The sequence below is a fragment of the Peromyscus maniculatus genome, chromosome 22 (genome assembly GCF_049852395.1).
Source record: "Peromyscus maniculatus bairdii isolate BWxNUB_F1_BW_parent chromosome 22, HU_Pman_BW_mat_3.1, whole genome shotgun sequence".
Taxonomy (NCBI): Eukaryota; Metazoa; Chordata; class Mammalia; order Rodentia; family Cricetidae; genus Peromyscus; species Peromyscus maniculatus.
The window spans coordinates 792169-800204 of record NC_134873.1 but is presented as its reverse complement, the minus strand read 5'-3'; the positions used below and the strand labels follow the sequence as shown (position 1 = coordinate 800204).

General features: G+C 40.5%; 1 protein-coding gene across 1 annotated transcript in view; it reads right to left on the bottom strand.

Annotated features, from left to right (window-relative positions):
* The window catches only part of LOC143270293 (uncharacterized), a 539180-nt gene that overhangs the window by 30717 nt on the left and 500427 nt on the right, over positions 1-8036 (bottom strand). The window lies entirely within an intron of this gene.

Genomic DNA, 8036 nt, shown 5'->3' with positions numbered 1-8036 from the left:
GCAAGGATCTTCCCCTACTCTGTCATATTACTTTCCATGGGTTTGATCATTTCCTTATGTATACGACAGCTTAGTAGTTTCATAAGGGCACAATTATTAGTTGTTGGTCTTGATTTCTGAAAAATTAGAGTCATGTTAGCCATACTTCCATACACCTACACAATACAGGATAGTCTGTTTCCTTCCAGCAGAGTCATAATTTAAGGTTTTATATTAAGGAATTTTATCTATTTGGATTTTACTTATGCAGAGTAATAGAGATGAGTTTAACTTATTTCCTCTGCATTAGAATAACCACTTTCACACACTATCTTGTGAATAGAGTATCTATTCTCAAGTGTTTGTTCTGGCATCTCATCTTTGTTCAATATGAGATGTCTTTACTTGTGGTATCCATCATTGGTTCTATTTCCTGGGGTGTGTCATACTAGGCTAACCATTCCTTTCCTATTTCACAGATTCTTGGTGTACCTTATTATTTCTTGGCAAGATCACTAATTTCAATGACAACAATTAGAGGTACAATATTTCCCCATATCACTGCTATTCAAGTGTCCCTGTGGTTTCTGTAGGCTGTGTTCTCATTCATGTAAGGAAACTTTATTTTCCTCTCTAATTTCTCAAATTCCCTTCTGCTTGTTAGAAAAACACACTGAGGGCATGAAGTGAGGTCTTAACTTTTCAGATTGCATAAATTTCTGGCAGAGGACTTCAGTTCCATTTTCAGTATTAACTTTCAGTAACTCATTTTCAATTGTAACTTCAGTGCTGTGGCATCCAATGCTCTCCTCTTCCCGAAACGGGCATGGCATGCATAAATATAAACTCACACAAACACAGACACATAATTTTTAAAAATGGATTTTGAGATATTTTTACATATTTACTCAGTTCCTGATGTTTTACTTATCATTAATTTGTATTTTAATATAATTTTAAATTATGTATGTTGGTGTGTGTGTAGAGCATGTTTTTGTTGGAGTATATTATTATGAACATAGATGCCCTTGGAGGAAAAACAGGCCTGATCTTTATATAATTAGAGTTGCTGGGTTTGGGAGACACAGGACATTGGAAAGGTACTAGGCTTTTTCTCAGCCTGTTCTATGCTTCTCAGCTTGTCTGAAAGTGTCTGTCAGATATTTTTAGAATAATGAATGTGCTCAGGTTCAAGAATTCCTGAAACTAATATGAGTGTTTCCTTACTGAGTGAGCTTAAAGAAGTTCTCTGGGTGATAGGATGTTTCCTTTCCCTTTAGAACAAATTGTTTATCTTTCTTTAAACATTCTGTGTCTTAATGGGTCCCATTTACATAGAAGGGTTTAACCTCAGAGGAAATAATTAAATAAAGAATGTTTGAAGATGACATAAACAGATCTACTGCTCTGAAAACGAATTGAAATGTACATAAATTTAGAAAATGTGTGTGAGTGGAGTTTTCCCTAATTCCAATCATTTGAGTATGTGAGCTGAGGGATAAAGTAATAGGTTCATAAATGGAATCATCTCACATTGTTAGTACATGACTAAACACCATATTTTCACCCTTATATATTCATATTGAATACATATATTATTTTGTCAAAAACAAATAAACTGAATTAAAATAAATAAAGCCTTAAAAAATAAAAGATCATGCAAATGTTCAGTAAACCTGTGAGACTAAGGTGGGATCACATTCTGGCTCCATCACAGGAACAAACTGAACTGTCCCAATTCTACTTCCCCAGTTCCACTACATCTGGGTTTACAATTTCTATGAACCACACTATGGATGTTGTGTGTTTCGTTTATGTATTAAAATGATGATACCTGCAGAATTTCTGGCTGAGAGGTATTCAGTTTTTAATCAAAATTAGTATAAAATTTATTCTGAAAGTCTAATAGTTTCATGTATTTCTATGGTTTCATATATTTATTGCCAATTCTAGTAACCAAGGCCCAGTACTGAGCTGTAATGATGCAAGCCCAGTGGTACAGTAGTGTTCAAGGGTAAAATAAATATCTGGCTAAAAGCATCTCTCTTACTTCAACAGACAGTGATTCCTGTAAGTCAGGACAACCTCAGGTTCACTAAGTGACTAATGATATTCTTAAATTGATCATCATTTTATGTGCATTTCCACATCTAGTGTAGCACAGTTTATGCAATGATGGGAAAAAACTCATGCCTTGAATATACCAGGCAGGTGCCCTACTATCTTAGCTATAATCTCACTCATGTCACTATCACCATAAAGGAAATCAACCACATAATATGAGTGTACTACGTAATTTATAGAATAGATTTTAATAACAACTGTAGTGGCCACCTGGAAAACTAGAATCATATAAAAAAACCATATTTGAACTGAACAAGAGCAAATTCAATGGACCTGTGAACGTGGACAGGAAAAATCCCATGAAGCATAAATCCTACACAATGAAGTATAGAGAACTGAAGAAAATGGGTGCAGGAGAGGTCTTCCTCACCAAGGAAGAGCACATCAATTGGTTTCCCAATGTTAAATGATAAGGAACAAAAGCATACATACAGGTATTAGTAGACAGAGTGAATATGTTATACTCGTGAATATATATGTATTTACATATGTAAATGCAATAACAATTAGTGAAAAAGAGGTCACAAATATGAAGGAAAGCAGGGAGGGTTTAAGGAAAGTTTAGAGAAAACTGAACAGAGGAAGAAATGTTTTAATTGTATTAAAATCTCAGAAATAAAAATAAAAGCATCAAAAAGTGTTATACCATGTATATATGCATATTTGTCATTTTGATTGCAAGATTAATATAACTTAAATGATTTCCATGATTTCCCATAGTATTTAGAAATTCAGTACAAATGAAAGAAAATATCAAGGCACTTTAAAGAGATAGAAGCTGAATATTCAATCATTAGATCATGAAGCATTCAAAAAATCATATAATTTCTTTACTTTTAAATTTGGTGCTGGGCAATGAAAGAGATACCATGATAGAGGGAGACTTCATGTGGATAGGGAGAAACCTGGTGCTAGGGAAGTTCCCAGGAATCTACAGGTTGACCCCAGCTTAGACTACTAGCAATAGTGGAGAGGGCACCTGAACTGAACTGGCTTACCCAAGTAATCAGATTGGTGAATACCCTAACTGTCGTCATAGAACCTTTCTTCAGTAATTGATGGAGGAAGATGCAGAGATCCACAACCAAACACCAGGCTGAGCTCCAGGAGTTCAGTCAGAGAGAGAGAGAGAGAGAGAGAGAGAGAGAGAGAGAAGAAAGATTCAATGAGCAAAGAGCATCAAGATCATGATGAGCAACCCTACAGACAACCAAACCAAACTAGTGGGAACTCATGACATTTAGACCAACACCTGTGGAGCCTCCATGGTACTGAGCTAGGCCCTCTGCATAATTCAGACAGTTGTATAGCTTGATTTGCTTAAGGGGACCCCTGGCAGTAGGATCAAGATCCATCGCTGGTAAATGAACTGGCTTTTTGGAGCCCACTCCTTATGGTGGGACACTTTGCACAACCTTTAGCCAGGGAGAAGGGCTTGGACCTGCCTCTACTGAATGCAACCAGGCTCTGCTGACTCTACATGGGGGGCCTTACCTTATTGTAGGAGGGAATGGAGGGGGAAGGAGGAGGGAAGAGAGAGATCTCTAATTGGTATGTAAAATGAATAAAACATTTCTTAAGAAAAGAAAGTAAATAAAAAATAAATTTGGTGCTGTGTAAATGTACCAAAACATTTGCAAATATAATTAGCAATTTATGAAAATAAAGGAATGCTTGAAACACTAAAAATAAATCTACTATATGACCCAGCTGCACCCCAACTGGCATATGTTCAAATGAATCAACATCCTACTTCAGAGATACTGGTTCCAAAGTCTTCATAGACTCCCTTTTCACAAGAACTAGGATATTGAAATAACCTAAATATCCATTGAAAATATTATAGCTCTGAGTTCAGAGGCTTCAGCAAAGTGTTATAAATCTGAAAATCAAGGAATGCTGGCAGTCAGGAGGCAGGGAATACCAGAAAATCGTACTATGCAATGCTCATACAAGAGATTTATTTGAAGGGAAAAATCTAGAAGGGTGTCTGCCTCTGCTCTTATGAGAAGCAGCAGAGAACTTTGCAGAATATAGGGCTTACATAGTGTTTCCTGCGAGTCAGAGTGTCCCATAGTAGGGACTGGTGGGAATTCATGTTCAGATCTTGGGGTGAACTCAGAGATTGGTGGTATTTCAAGTTCTGAGCATTGGCACTTTATTCTTTAGAGCAGAGATTGGATCCAACCTTCAGAGCACTTAGAGTGTTCTGTGTGTGGACCCTGGTGGTTAGAGGTCCTCAGGGGAGGGGCCTGACCACTCATTTGCCTCAAGGGGCTTGCATCATTGAGCAGATCAATGTACCAATGATAATGTGGCACATAAACATTATACAACACTATCAAGCTATAAAGAGTAATGAAATATTATAGCAGGCAACTGGATGGGTATTTTTTTAGAAAAAAAATCATATTAAGTGGAAAAACCCAGGCACAGAGAATGCAAACATTGAATGTTCTCTTACACCTGACCCTCTGATTCAAAATCTTCTTTAATGATTACATATCCAGAAGTAACTGCAGAAACCAATAAAGTGAAAAAGGGTTTGGTGTGTATACCACTGTGAAAACACTGTGAAAATGATCTATTCAGGGAAATAACTCTGTAAACTTCACTCTACTGGTTGGTTTAATTGTGTCCCTTAGGTTTGATTATCCTGGTTTCATCTTCAATAAATTCTAGAAGTTTTACAATATCCTTTTCATTTCTTCCTTCACTCAATTTTGTTTGAATTGTATGCTATTTAGCTTCTATGAATTTGAGTATTTTGATATGGTATATACTTTTAATAAATAGTGGTCATATATAATGCAGAATGTAATTTCATTATTTCTGTCTTTGTTGGCATTTGCTTTGTCATAATAAGAATTCACGTTTCAAGAATGCCCCATGTGCTGTCGAGAAAAGTCATGTATTCTTTAATGTTTTATTGGAATATTCTGTACATTTCTGTAAAATCCATTTGTTTGGACAGAATTTAAAAAAAAACACATATCATAAAATAGTCATAACTGTTAATAGTAAATATACATAAACAAGAAATTATATGCAAATTTTCAAAAGAGATATTCAAATGCTTTTCAATGGGAGGCTCCTCTAAATAAGAGAACAACTTCAATGAAAATTATGAAAACTAGAAAGGATTTGAGTGATGTTCTACAAGTTGTGAAAGAGAATAGATAGTACCTCCAACCTCAAAAAGTTACCATTCTTACTTGTAGGGAAAAGGGGCTGGTTAGAGAAATCGACCCAGAACCTAGAGCGTAGAATTAGGGAAGGATGGCTCAAATAAAGCCAGTGAGAGAAACACAGTTTAGCTCAAATCAGAACCATTTCTGCCGCTGTCCAACTGACTTGTGAAATCAACCAATCACAGAGCAGGAGAGTAGAATCCTGGCCCTAGGGCCCAGGACCAGGGAAAGAAACACAGCCTGTGTTTGGGACCTGAGCCAGAGAAATGAACACTTTATCCCCAAACCCAGAACCCAGGAAATATGTCCTGACTCTGAGACCAGTACCAAAATAACACTCTTGGACCCTAGAATCAGAGTAAATGAAAGAAATGTGCCCTGGCCTTAGAGGTAGTGTCAAAAAGCCAAGAAAGGACAGTGAAAGAAATACAGTTTAGCCTTGAAATCAGGGCCATCTCTGCCCCTTTCTCACAAAACTGGCCAATCCCTGGGCAGAAAATAAACTAACCAATCACAGTTGACTCTGAGCCCTAGACATCCTATATAAACTGCCCTGCCTGGTCAGTTGCCAGCTGTTCACTCCATCCTGGTAGAGGCAGCTACTCTCCTGGACTCCTCCTTCCCAAATAAACCTCTTTCTCAAAAGAGTATTGGGTGAAGACCTTCATTGACTGGTGAACAGAAGAGCCTTACTGGGACGTCCCATGGTGGACTGAGCAAGGGGGAGCTGAACAGAAGAACCTTGCTGGGAAGTCCCTTACTGGACTAAGCGAGAAAGAGCTGGTAACACTGAGCCAGACATTGTGGCTCTCCAGGAGAGGAGCAGGATTGCTGTTTCCTGTGGGGAAACCATCCCCCATCATACCATCATACCAGGTAAATCCTGACCTTCCCGAAGAGTCAGGATACCCTGACTTTCCCGAAGAGTCAGGGTACCCTTCCTTGCTGAAGCAGTTCCAGTCCTGACTCTCCCGAGAAGTCAGAAAACCTTCCTCTCCAAGGTTGGACTGTTTCTTTGCAGTCCAAGCCATCAGACTGTGCAAAACAGCTCCAGGTGTCCGGGCCACCTTCAGGGCAGAACTCTTGTTCTGAGTAGCTCGAGGTGTCTGGGATACCTCGCCTTCCAGGGCTGAATTGTCTCCTTGCAGTTTCAGCCATCAATTTACTAATATTTTGGTGCCAAAACCCTGGTCACCAAACCCAGAGTTTTTGCACTTTACTTACATTTGGTGCTGAAACCTGGGACACCAAACCCAGAGTTTCTGTGCTTTACTAACATTTGGTGCCAAAACCCGGGTCACCAAACCCAGAGTTTCTGTGGTTTACGGACATTTGGTGCCAAAACCCAGGACACCAAACCCAGAGTTTTTGCGGTTTACTTACATTTGGTGTCGAAACCCGGGATAGACTCCCTTGGTGCCTGTGCTCTCCCCTTATGGTCTGAGCCACACTAAGACTCTATCCCTCATCTCCTGTCCATCTGCAACAGACCAAACTTCCAGCTCACCGATCGCTCAGCATTCCATCCAACAGCGGCAATTAGGTGAGTTCCCCTTTTGGTTGGTGTAAACCTTTTCCTGGGTCTGAGGAAGTGACCTTTGAATGTCCAGCACCCCTCTAGTACTCTTGGAAGTGGAGGTATCCCCAGACAGTGTCTTTAAGGCTAAGGCTGGCCCTCTTCACCTGACCACACCCCCATCCTAAGAGATGCAATCAGGCAGTTATAAGCATCCCTTCCTGTGCTCTCCTGTGGAACCAAAATAAGACCAAAATGCTCTCACCCCAAAAACTAAAGGCATAAGACTGTAAAGGCCTAAGACTGCTCCTTTTAGCTACAGGCCATAAGTTACTGGAACAGGCCAGAAGTTACTGAGACCAGTCAGTTCAGATTCCAGAAACCAGGAAGTGTAAAAGTACAGAGTCACAAGGTAGTCAGGAGGTAATGGCTGCCGGACTATGGAATGTCCTCTCCCTAGCCCCCTAGGCAACTGCTTGACCATAGAATGTCCCAACCCTAGTTTCCATAGTGACTGGGTAATCACCAGATGCCCCCATCTGGGGGCAGCCAATGAAAAATGGTGGTGGGCAACTACTTCCTTAGAAGGAAAACTGAATTGTGATTTCTGGAATTCCTAGACACAAGCCAATCAGAATTGTACCCGTACTAGCACCCCCTAAATGATGTAACCTTGTGATTTTTCCCTTTAAAAACTGAGCTTGCAGACAGGTGGGCACTTCCTCCAGCTTCCACTGCGTTGGATCTGTTGGACGAAGTCCCTGCCTAGGCTTGTATTGCTTTTGGATATCCACGATTAAACCTTGCTTTTGCATTCCGGCTTGCTCGTCCTTGGTGGTCTCTCTGGGGGTCGCGATCTGGGCACAACATTTGGGGGCTCGTCCGGGATCCCCAGAGACCCCCCCGCCGGGACACCTAAGAGCTCTGGAGGTCCATCTGCACCGATCGGTAAGAGCGCTCTGTTTTCTCGTCTTTGCTTTCCTTTTCTTATCCGAAGCCGGCAGTTGAATCTGACAGGCTCACCTTGGCGGACGCGCCTGTAAGGTGACCCTGGAGGAGTCGAGAGACGTCTCGGCCCCTCGTCAGGACGTGGGGGGGGCCTCAGAGGACCCCTCCTCCGTCAGAGGACTCCTGTGTGGAGTCCATCCGTTTAAGGGGACCAGGAACCAATCTTAGAGTTCTGTGGCCCCGTCTGTATGGTTTTTGGATCCGTGTACATCAACACG